The sequence below is a fragment of the Pocillopora damicornis genome, chromosome 2, assembly GCF_964200805.1.
Source record: "Pocillopora damicornis chromosome 2, jaPocDami1.2, whole genome shotgun sequence".
NCBI lineage: Eukaryota > Metazoa > Cnidaria > Anthozoa > Scleractinia > Pocilloporidae > Pocillopora > Pocillopora damicornis.
Window position 1 is genome coordinate 30329158 of NC_142671.1, and position 12945 is coordinate 30342102.

The following is a 12945-nucleotide window of genomic DNA, read 5'->3' on the forward strand; positions in this document are numbered from 1 at the left end:
TGATCTCTTGATTGACATTGGTTTTATGTGCAGTACCCTCATTCATTTGTGTACAACTTCCTTACCTAAAATCTTTCCGGCTTGTTTGGTTCGTTGCTCAATCTAAGACTACATGAGAGCGCTGTCCAAAGAATCATTACTTTCATATTGTCTTTCTAAATTGTTTGTTTGTGTTTAAAGATATGTGAAGAGGAGCTCTGATGTGAGGGAATTTTGTTTTCAAATTTCCTTTAACCAGCTTAAAGATATCGGCTGAATGGAAATTCCATCTCCAGTTTAAAAAAACCATATAATTTTTGTCTAAGGCAGCAGGAAGTACATTATTATAAGATAATGACATTGACGGCGCTTTGTGATTTTCAGATTTCTCTTACCAGCATAAGGATATCAGCTGAATGGAAATTCAATCATCAGTTCCAAAAAAACGTGTAATTTTCATCTCAGCTAATGAGAAGTACATCATTATGAAATGATGACATTCACCACGCCTTGTCTCCCAATGATGATCTGCCTTAACAATTAGATGCTACAAAAAATATATATTTTTGATGCGAGTGATGATTTTTTCTTTTTTATGGTCAGAGCAGTAGCTGTTTGTGAACCGCTCAATGTGGTTTTCGCGAGTCGACAGCTTGCGGCCAGATTACTAGGTTGATTTTGAAAGTGGCAGCGTCAACAACAACAACAACAACAACAACAACTTTTATTTCAACACGATGGTGATTAAAGCGTTGCCGCTTATGGGGTCGTGCATTTAAACTAAAACCTAAGGAATAAAAATATATTAGAATCGTCTCAATAATATAGAAAATCGTTATCATTATTGTGAGGCATTGTTTGCGGAGATTCCGCCTGAAAGTCTAAGTTACGTAATTTGTTCGATTTGGAGGCCTTTCTTGTATAGTTCTTGACATTGGATGTGTTTGCGAGATCCGGGGTAAGGAGATTCCACACAATAGAAGCCCTAAATGCTATTGAATTTTTCATAAAATATGTATTAAAGCGTGGCACTGTTACTGTGTTCGAAGTACGTAAATGATGGATAGAAGAAGTTTTCTTGGTTCTTGGCGTCGATAGTCAACTTCTTACCTCTTGATTTCTTTTGGCTTTGAAATCTGAAAACACGGTAGTAGAGATGTAACTTTTAGATACACTTTTGTTGGCAAAGAAGAGATCACTCGGTTTCAGTTCCTTTAGGAAGAATAGTCGATAATAGTTGGATCGGTTCTTTTAAATCTTGTCTATTGGCTTCATTGAGATCCCCTTTAAGGATGGATTTCTCAGCATTGAAAGTCGTTTTAGGATTTCATGTTTTACCGCAAAATCCGAATTCCCGATTTCAAAAGATCCAGATTCGTAAGAGTTAAGCACCCAGATTTCTTTTAGCACGGCGTCTTCTTTCTGATTGGCCAAGATTAGCTAAGTCTCGACCCAGTTTCTTAGCAGCTACATCAAAATGGCGGACGAGTTGCCGTGAATTTACAACTGAAAGAACCGATGTCGCAAGTTGGAGAGTCGGTTTCTTTCGACAAATGTGTTACATTTGATGACGGATCACGATGACTTGTTCTAAAAACTCGTCTCGGCTTCACTTTGTACATCGGATGTGTTAAGAAACTTCTTTTTACCATGATGAAATAATAATATTTACCAGGAACCCTCACAGGTGAGAGATCTTCAAAGAACTTTCAACCGATTCAATGTCTATGAAATGTATCCTATTACATAGGAACGTTACTTACTCATCTTCTGACAAATGTTGCACTGATCACTAAGGAATGGGGTGATGGACAAAACAATGTCCTCCAACTCAAATGAACTACCCTAACATGCACCAACCCTTCAATTTTTTTGGGCGACCCTAAAAGCCGGAACGGCGGAATGGCGGAATGGCGGAAAATGACCCCAAATCCTAAAACACGGAACGGCGGAAAATGACCCCAAATCCTAAAACACGGAACGGCGGAAAATGACCCCAAATCCTAAAACATGGAACGGCGGAAAATGACCCCAAATCCTAAAACACGGAACGGCGAAAAATGACCTCAGATCCTAATGTGGGGAATTAGTAAGGATAGCCCACACTGTCTCGTCTTCACTAGATTTTTATTCTTCTCCTCTTCTATTCTCGCTAGGTTTCACAACTGTCACAACTCCTCGACTCGACTGATGTGAAAGATTACTTCGACTGAAAGCTGAATAAATCACAGACAATTGTTCCTTTTCTTTGCGGGACACCTTAGTTAAAAAGAACGCTGATTGGCTAGATACGAATCTTCCAGACATAAGAATAACAAAATTTCCAGACAAACATTTCACAATCGCTATTTGATATCTATGCTATTATTCTGTTTCCGACACTAAAACATCGAACGGCGGAAAATGACCCCAAATCCTAAAACACGGAACGGATGTCAGGGCATGTTGCACAAATTTTGTACAAAGACACCAAGCGCTTGGCTCATTTATCCCCACGACGATAACGCGCGTGACTAAAATTAAGTGTTATTAATTTTTTTCTTTTACTGAGTAGAATAAATAATAATGAACCATTATGCATGAAAGATAGCTGCGTTTTCGCGTTGTAAACCTCTTTAGTTACCTTTTGTTAAGCAAAATTTGCCATGAAACCAAACTCGACATACCACATTACAATAAACAATTGTAACTTTGATACGTTTCCTGGTCACGTCTGTATTGATTTATTGAAACAATAACGTCTCATATGCTTGTAAATGTGAGAACATCACAGGAACGTTTTCAGGCTTCTCAAAATGTGACAACGTTCAGCCCCAGCTCCAAACTTAGACTAGCGTGAGAGCAAGCCCTCGTTACGAGCCCTTCAATACGAGCGTTTTTTCATCCACGAATAAGTTTTGGGACTTGAGTAACACTAGTTGAAGAGAGGTTTGCAGGGTGTCACGCGCGTGGGAATTTCTCATGGCGTGAAAAGACAAAAGAAAGTTAGAAGAAGGAAGCCGTCAAGAAGAATTTGAAGAATTTCTTCGCGACCTGGTGTCCAAAACACCACCATCCTACTGTGAAATTTACGGCTTACATATCTATGGGCGGCCGTCACCACCAAAAATACAAGGATGTCAAATAGATCAGCAAATACAAAGATGGTGTAAGGATCAACTGCAGGGTAGCATAGCTAACAAAAGAATGGCATAGCCAAATTATAGACAGTCTAGTTTTCCTTCGTGAAACAGAACACCCTAAACATGAATAGTTTAGCCAAATGAGAAACGGTCTAGTAGCCCATGTTGAGTTGGAACATGAGATTGTGAAATGGACTAGCTCAATTACGAATAGCTTAGCACTCATTTGCAATACAGTACTCAAACGGTGTAGCGTTGAGTTAAACGGCTCAGGGTAACGTCGAGTAGCACAGCGTACGCACAAACGGTGTAGCGTTGCGTCATATGGCTCAGCTTAATGTAGAATGGTACAGCGTACACACATATGGCGTAGCGCTGCGGGAAATGGCTCAGCGTAATGTCGAATGGTACAGCGTACATAAAAACAGTGTAGCGTTGTGTGAAATGGCTCAGCGTAATGTCGAATGGTACAGCGTACATGCAAACAGTGTAGCGTTGCGTGAAATGGCTTAGCGTAATGTCGAATGGTACAGCGTACATACAAACAGTGTAGCGTTGCGTGAAGTGGCTTAGCATAATGTCGAATGGCACAGCGTACACACAAATGGTGTAGCGTTGCGTGAAATGGCTCAGCGTAATGTAGAATGGTACAGCGTAGACACAAATAATGTAGCGTTAGATCGAATAGCTTTGCAAAACATCAGACGCTCTATCTGAACATTAAATTGCTTAGTAATACTTGAAATATTTCGATGTTGTGGCGAATCGTCGTGGCGTGACGTGAAGGCTATGCCATTCCTTTATTAGCTATACTATCCTGCGGCTGATCCTTAAGCCATCTTTGTATTTGCTGATCTATACGACATTCTTGTATTTTTGGTGGTGACGGCCGCCAAGGCATCTCGCCGAAACCACCAAAAATACAAACCGCAAATGGAACAGCGATCTGCTGGGGGTATGACGTCATCGAATGTGAAGACTGACACGAAACCATTACATGGCGTAGTATAGTCTTCACTTCGCTTTGCCGTAAAGCAGAGCCAATTTGGTAAGTTTCTCCTCTTTTTTCACTGCTGATATTGCACTTATTCGTTGTCGTTCATGACAGCGTCAATTAAAAGTAAGTTCCATTTTTATTTTGTCGATCAAACGTAGATTACATGTCTGGACCGGAAACAGTTGAAGGGTTTTTTTCGCGTTCCAAAATAGTTTTTGCCAGAGTAATATTTTTTCTGAGTTGGTTTTGCGCGCATACATACTTATCTTCCCTGTGCTCTTTCCCATTCCGTAGTCATCACGTATTAAGGAAGACTAGTGCGGACACCGTAATGCACGTAGTTGTAGGTAATTGTCCAACTCTAGGTCGAGTTTTACCGTTCGATCTGTTACAGTCGCAACTTGTTGAATATAAACTATTGCATAATTCAGACAATTGACAGGACATCTTGCTGTTTCGTCGTTTGTTTCGGTAGACGTATTTATTTACATTTTTATTTATTTTTACATTTCTGTACCTCAACTATTAATTTTTGTGATTATTATTATTATTATTATTATTATTTTTATTATTATTATTGCTACAGACTGAGTTCAGTACACACTGGATATATTGACTAGAGTTGCGTGACCATGGCGTCCAGGGCACACACAAAATCCAACTTCTCACGTACTCCTGCAATGTTCAAAGAACCGTTGAAGTTAAACTTCCTTTGAAAAGTAAGCGCAAGTCAGAAAAGAAAAGAAATGAGAGCTCGGCAATAGACATTTAATGCACATTTTAATAATAGTTGAGTTTAATACGGTGCATTACGGTGCATTACTTTTACTATCACTGCACCCAGGAAAAAATTAATAAACAAAGCAATATAATGTACACCTTTTTAAAATAATAAATATGTCTTCTCTTAGCTTACTCTTATCGTCCGGCACACCAATTAAAGCATTCCGATATCACTTTGATCGAAAAATGTCAAAACAGATCAAGGATAGCAGTTTTCTTACTATGGCGTCCAGGGCACACACAATATTCAACTTCTCACGTACTCCTCCAATGTTCAAAGAGCCGTTGAAGTTGGACTCTCATTGAAAAGTAAGCGTGAGTCGGAGAAAGAAAAGAGAGCTCGACAATTGACATTTAATGCACGTCATAACACTTCTTAATACTATAAACATGTTCAGGCCCACCAAAGCGTGCAAACTGTGGTAAACCGGGAGGCCGGCAAATCGTGGTAGAATTCAGTCTCGTTGCTATTTTAATTGACGCTTTCATGAACGACAACGAATTAGTGCAATATCAGCAGTGAAAAAAGAGGAGAAACTTACCAAATTGGCTCTGCTTTACGGCAAAGCGAAGTGAAGACTATACTACGCCATGTAATGGTTTCGCGTCAGTCTTCACATTCGATGACGTCATGCCCCCAGCAGATCGCTGTTCCATTTGCGGTTTGTATTTTTGGTGGTTTCGGCGAGATGCCTTGGCGGCCGTCACCACCAAAAATACAAGGATGTCGTATAGATCAGCAAATACAAAGATGGCTTAAGGATCAGCTGCAGGATAGCATAGCTAATAAAGGAATGGCATAGCCTTCACATCACGCCACGACGATTCGCCACAACATCGAAATATTTCAAGTAATACTAAGCAATTTAATGTTCAGATAGAGCGTCTGATGTTTTGCAAAGCTATTCGACCTAACGCTACACTATTTGTGTCTACGCTGTAACATTCTACATTACGCTGAGCTATTTCACGCAACGCTACACCATTTGTGTGTACGCTGTGCCATTCGACATTACGCTAAGCCACTTCACGTAACGCTACACTGTTTGTATGTACGCTGTACCATTCGACATTACGCTAAGCCATTTCACGCAACGCTACACTGTTTGCATGTACGCTGTACCATTCGACATTACGCTGAGCCATTTCACACAACGCTACACTGTTTTTATGTACGCTGTACCATTCGACATTACGCTGAGCCATTTCCCGCAGCGCTACACCATATGTGTGTACGCTGTACCATTCTGAATTACGCTGAGCCATTTGACGCAACGCTACACCGTTTGTGCGTACGCTGTGCTACTCGACGTTACCCTGAGCCGTTTAACTCAACGCTACACCGTTTGAGTACTGTATTGCAAATGAGTGCTAAGCTATTCGTAATTAAGCTAGTCCATTTCACAATCTCATGATCCAACTCAACATGGGCTACTAGACCGTTTCTCATTTGGCTAAACTATTCATGTTTAGGGTGTTCTGTTTCACGAAGGAAAACTAGACTGTCTATAATTTGGCCATGCCATTTCTTTATTAGCTATGCTATCCTGCAGCTGATCCTTACACCATCTTTGTATTTGCTGATCTATTTGACATTTTTGTATTTTTGGTGGTGACGGCCGCCCATACATATCAGCTGAAGAAAAAAACTTTCTAAACAAAAAAGAGGCTATTTCACCAATTCGTTCAGCGGATTTCTTCTGTTCCTCAACAAATTGCAAATCGTCAACTCTATGGCGTTTAAATTGCCCTTTCTGAAAGGGAAGTGTAATTCAGACGGATCTTTGGATTGTCATGGTTTACCATTATTCGAGTGGAAGCAGTTGCGAGACAAAGAAGAGGCTATCGGTCGAGGATCCTATGGTTTGGTTTTTGTGGCGAGAAACAATTCTGAGAAGGTCGTTATCAAAAAACTGTAAGGTGAGGACGAGAAGGAAAAGCGTCTTTTCCTCAAAGAGGCAAAAATACTCCATGGGAATAAAAGTGAACATATCGTTAGGTTTCAAGCTGTGTGCATGGAACCGTGTGCAATGATGCTTGAATATTTGTTTTTCGACTTCGCTCCCTTCTTCAAATTCTTCTTGACGGCTTCCTTCTGCTAACTTTCTTACGCTAGTCTAAGTTTGGAGCTTGGGCTGAACGTTGTCATATTTTGAGAAGCCTGAAAACGTTCCTGTGATGTTCTCACATTTACAAGCATATGAGATATTATTGTTTCAATAAATCAATGCAGACGTGACCAGGAAACGTATGAAAGTTATAATTGTTTATTGTAGTGTGGTATGTCGAGTTGGTTTCCACATGCTGTGCGACTTTTTATGCCGCGACCAACTCATGGCAAATTTTGCATAACAAAAGGTAGCTAAACAGGTTTACAACGCGAAAACGCAGCTATCTTTCATGCATAATGATTCATTATTATTTATACCACTCAGTAAAAGAAAAAAAATTAGTGACACTTAATTTTAGTCACGCGCGTTATCGTCGTGAGGATAAATGAGCTAAGCGCTTGGTGTCTTTGTACGAAATTTGGGCAACATGCCCTGGCATCCGTTCCGTGTTTTAGGATTTGGGGTCATTTTCCGCCGTTCCGTGCTTTAGGATTTGAGGTCATTTTCCGCCGTTCCGTGCTTTAGGATTTGGGGTCATTTTCCGCCGTTCCGTGCTTTAGGATTTGGGGTCATTTTCCGCCGTTCCATGCTTTAGGATTTGGGGTCATTTTCCGCCGTTCCGTGCTTTAGGATTTGGGGTCATTTTCCGCCGTTCCATGCTTTAGGATTTGGGGTCATTTTCCGCCGTTCCATGCTTTAGGATTTGGGGTCATTTTCCACCGTTCCGTGCTTTAGGATTTGGGGTCACTTTCCGCCGTTCCATGCTTTAGGATTTGGGGTCATTTTCCGCCATTCCGCCATTCCGCCGTTCCGGCTTTTAGGGTCGCCCATTTTTTTTTTGTTTCGATTTCGTTAGACACAACAAATACCACGAAATATAGAGTGGTCCAAGTGATGTTACATTCTTCAATATCGGTCCCGAAGTAAGCCGAGAAATCGATGATATTAAATGTCCTTCAGTATATAGATTGACGCAGATACAAAATGTACTTATAGGACTCGCACGCCCATTTTAAGTTGCATTGTATACATATTTATGGTCAAGAAGGGCAAACCCCCCGCCTTTTTTTTTTTAAAACTGATTTTCTTATTCCTAATGAGTTAAAGATTTTATCATTAAAATAAGAGCTCAAATTTAATAGAAGGTTAATCCCTTTTACAAAGCTCAAATTTCTGATTGTGTTCTTCAAAGTTCGCCTAAAAAGCATGTAAATATACACTGGCCAATTTGTCTGGTTGGATATTTAATTTAGCTAAAATAGAGATTGAGAAACTGAAGTTTTAGTTGTGTTCTTCAGGCATTAAACGTTCTCCCCTCAAATTTTAAATTAAAAGGCTGAAATGTTAATTTCTCTGGCTTTTGGAATATCTTACTTGTAATTATCTTTTTCAACAAGTTTTATCATAATCAGTTCAAAATCCCAGAGCATGTCTCTGTTATCTGGAACACTTTCTTGTAGACAAAGAGACTTACATGTAAGAATGTTTGTTATTTATAAACTGTGTGTTGTAGAAAATGAATTTGAGATAAAACTAAATGAACCTTGATTAAGAAAAATTATTTTAAAATGAAGAATTTGCAATTAATTAGAACAAATAACAGATTTTCTCTCTGATATTTATTGCCTTTCAATCTATAACAGTTCTGTAAGCACTTTCCTTTAAGATTATAGTCACCTTAGTTTACATTTTCATTCCAAGAGAACGTATGAACTGGCATGATTTATTTTATGTGAACTTACTGGAAAAAAGAAGAGCATTCATTATCTTTCTTTTAAAAGACATTAATTTACTTAAAATGTTTCCATGCATTTGAACTCTGAATCATGACATTAAAAATTGACAGAGCTTCATGAAGTTTTTTCTGGGCTCATCAAGACAAGAAAGAAGGGCAAAGACGAGCTTCAGGGAGATCATAGTCTGAACTTCCTTGTTGTTATGTTCTAGTTTTGTTTGTGTTGTTAGTTTTTCATTTAAGTTTTTTCTAAATGTATTGAAATTAATTCAATTTATTGATGCAATACATATTTTGATCAGTGCTGCTATAGTTTGTGCTTTTTCTGTTCTGGTTAATTTAAACATGGTTTTCAGTAGCACAAAACTAGAAAACCAGATGTCAATGCCCAGAAATAATTATTGTGATTAACAATGTTATCTGAAAAAAAGCAGTCATTAAACAGCATTGAAGAATGAATAAGGACTCAAAAACAGTATACTATGCATGCATATGCCTAGTTTACATTAAGCTCTGTTGCCTTAAATTATTTGTCCACGAGGTTTGAAACCACCTTCTTCTCCCTCTAGACAGACTGTAACAGGGAATCCAATGGTTTTATATTATAGGGAAGTAAAATGTTGTTCATAGTGATGTAATCTATGCCCCTGTTCTCGGTAACCAGCTTATTGTAAATTTTGTTTTTGTTTTATTCTTTACAGGACATAGACTTTGACTTAACAAACATGGCAAATATTCTTGATATTCCTAGTCTGAGTATGCTTCATGTGTGGTGGGATTTGTGGTTCTCCCAAACAGGATCACAGTTCCTTTGACTGATGTTGATCCATATGAACTGAAATACCCCTTGCCTGATGTGAGTGACTTGTACTTATCATTAGAATTTTCTCTCTGCAAATTGTCTTTTATTGTGCCTCAAGACATGATTAAAACGTTTATTTAAACTTGAATAACTCAGTAGTACTGAGTACACCAAGTGTACACATAAGTGAAGTTTTTAAAGGTTTTTGGCAAATTGATTTTGCTTTCTCTTGCCACTCCAGGGTGTCCTTCACATTGAATTCCTGGAAGCTAAATAGACCTAATCAAGAAAGACATTGTTATCATCTCTAAAGGTTCTTCAGATCCAAATGTCATTCTCAGGTATGTATCAAAGCTTATGGAGATTACTGTATGAGCTAAAGACATGAAATAGCCCTTACTGACCAGCAGTAATATGTATCCAAGTGTCTTTTGGTGCATGTGTCACTGAAATTTTTCTACCTCAGTTTCATAGAAGGTGAATCATACTTTGAGTCAGAACTCCTCTGAAAATTCTACATCTGTGTAAACTTTTTTGATCGTTTATTTTGAATTAAATAGAATCAGCAATCAGTGAAGCATAAATTTATTAATTATTACATCATTTTTTGGATTTCTCATTTGCTTTACCTCCATGAGGAGATAAATTCATTGGGACAAGATCATTGTTTTAGAGCACCAATGAGTATCTTACTGTACATGTATGTGCACCATAGCTCATGATGATATTTCTTTCTGTTGCCAGTGGGAGCCAAGACATTCTGCACAAAGACAAAGGACAGCACAGTGAATCCAATATGGAATGAAGCGTTCGAGGTAAAGATTTTGATGGGTTTGTGGTTCCTTGTCCATACTTCAAACATGGGATATTTCATTTCTGATTGTTTTGTTTCTGATTGTTTATGTGAAGGCCTTTGTGGACAACTTACATGGTCAGAAATTATAAAGATTGGTGTCTTTTATGAAGACAAAGTATCTGATGAAGAATCTCTTGGAAGGTACAGTAAGTAATCATCCAAACATGAATCATTAGAAAGCAACTCATATCTCCAGTTTTTACATGTATGTGACTGTTTTGATGTTGACAAATGATGTATTATCTCCTTAGTGTTGAGGCTGACATTGGTACAATTATTGTCCAGCGAGGCAATGTTAAATTGGTAAGTTGCAAATCTTTTACTAACTAAAGAGTTGTATGTCATATTCAATAACCAGTGTTAGGAACCTTGTTTAACACCATGTGATTTGATATAGCATCTAGAGCAATTTTTAATTGATTGTCAAATTAAAGCAACCCAGGACTGCACTACCCTTGTGAAATGGATTTTGGAATTCCTTGGAATTCCTAGGAATTCATTGGAATAAAGGTGTGAATTTTCATGGTAAATTTGGACTGGGAATTCCTAGGAATTTCTAGGAATTCCCAACCACAACAACTCTGGTACTAAAAACCTAGAAATTCCTAGAAATTCCAAGTTTATAGCCAACAGGACTTGGAATTCCTAGGAATTCCAACTCAGAGCACCAATGACTTTCCCTGAAAAGCTGTAGATCTATAGAATTCCTGGGAATTTCTGGGAATTTTCAGGAATTTCTAGGAATTTTTAAGAATTACTGGGAATTTTAAGCACAAATTTGAGGCTACATATATAAAACAAATACTTAAAATTAAAGAACCTTAGCTAAAATTCAATTATTCAATAAAATTTGTTTACAAGCTCAATTAAGGTTTACATGTAAAATATTTTGATTAATTATTGACATCAATATGTAGTAATATTAGGATGGAATTTGATTTTTTTTCTTTTCTTGAAAACTTCCTATGAATTAATCCTCAATTACAGCTATTCATATAAAATAGTCCTAATCAATCATTAAATTTGGTTTGACACAAAATTTGTGTCAAACCAAATTTAATTGTGAATAAAATCTGTTAATTCTTTTCCATAAAATACAATATCCTAAATTATATTTGAAAACCAAGTATTCTTGGGAGTGAAGGGGTTAATTACAGTTAAATAGAATTGATTTTTTAACTAAAATCTTGTAGTAACTGTAACAATAAATTAGAATGAAGTTATCCCAAACTGCAAACTTAGCTGCTGTTTGTCTTTTTCTCCTTGGGCTCACAATGAGTTGGCCTTGAATGAGGTTGTCTACAAGAAGCTTGACCATTTTGTATCTGGATTCTGTAACATCTGAATTTGAAAAAAAAAAAAAAAAAAAAAAATATATATATATATATATATATATATATATATATTAAAAGTTCAGACCGGGCCTTAGATAGCTATGAGGAAAAGGGCATTCATTGGATTCTCAAATTGGGAAATATCTGTTATATTGAATGACTTTTATATTGGAGTTAGTACATCTCTCCCATAGATTTTACTAAAAAAGGGCTGAATACATTATTTTGTTTTTACCAAGGAGGGCTTCTTTATGTAATAAGGTTTGTTGAATAACAGTTTGTATTATCAAATACATATAATACTACCCTCTGAGCCAAACACATGCAAAGAGATAAAACTTATAGTGATTTGATCAGTGACACTTTCCTCTACTTTGGGTACTTTACCTGTTTTTTCTTTTGACTGAGTCTACATTTAAAGTTTCATTTTAATAATTCTCCCTTTCCTGATTGGCCATTGTGATGAATTATTGGTTTAAACACTCAGATTAAAACTCCTAGAAGTGATTACCATGTAACTTCTCTCTGAAGTTACAAGTTCTCATCTTGACTGTGTATTATTTGCTTGTTTATTAGTTTTGTTTTTCATATACAGCCTGACCAAGCCCTTATTGGTGAGGAAATGTTAGCGACAGCAGCTCTTTTTGTTAAACTGGACTCAGCCAAGAATCTTCCTTAGAGTAAGTGTGTGATGTGGTCTCTTCTTTATATGTTAGAAAAGAAAATAAGAATGCAAAATCTCTGCTTCTCAAAATACACTGCAAGACCACACAAAGTGTGAAAGGTCACTGTTGTTAAGTTTTAATGTAAATTATAATTTTTGTAGGTAACAAATGCTGCCTGTGGCACCACAAGTGCATTCTGCACACTTACTGTAGCAAATATTACTTACCAGAGCAAGGTAGGTCACACTTTTGATTGATCATCCATAAGCTATTGTTTCCTGTGTATCATCACTGAATTGCCACAGATACAAGGTCCCACAGGCTGGCACACTATGCTGTTGATCTACAGGATAAGGGAGTTTAGTTTCCAAAAAAACAACTATGCTTTGGTTTTGTTAACTCAGTTGATAAAACTAATGGTGGATGTTACCCATACCATTTACATGTCAGTGTTGGTGGTTGTCTTATTGAAGGAAGCTCTTATTACTGTTGTTTCTTACTGTTACAAGTACATTTCTCTTGTGTTGGTGTAATGGAAACCACATATCATAGAGTACAGTT

At 37.5% G+C, this 12945-nt stretch overlaps 1 long non-coding RNA gene across 1 annotated transcript; it reads left to right on the forward strand.

Annotated features, from left to right (window-relative positions):
• Positions 1 to 692: 692 nt before the first annotated feature.
• On the forward strand, positions 693 to 9870 carry LOC149050795 (uncharacterized). Its single transcript, XR_016184421.1, has 3 exons — positions 693 to 1666; positions 9429 to 9583; positions 9771 to 9870. It is a non-coding gene; the product is annotated as an uncharacterized LOC149050795 (long non-coding RNA).
• Positions 9871 to 12945: the final 3075 nt, after the last annotated feature.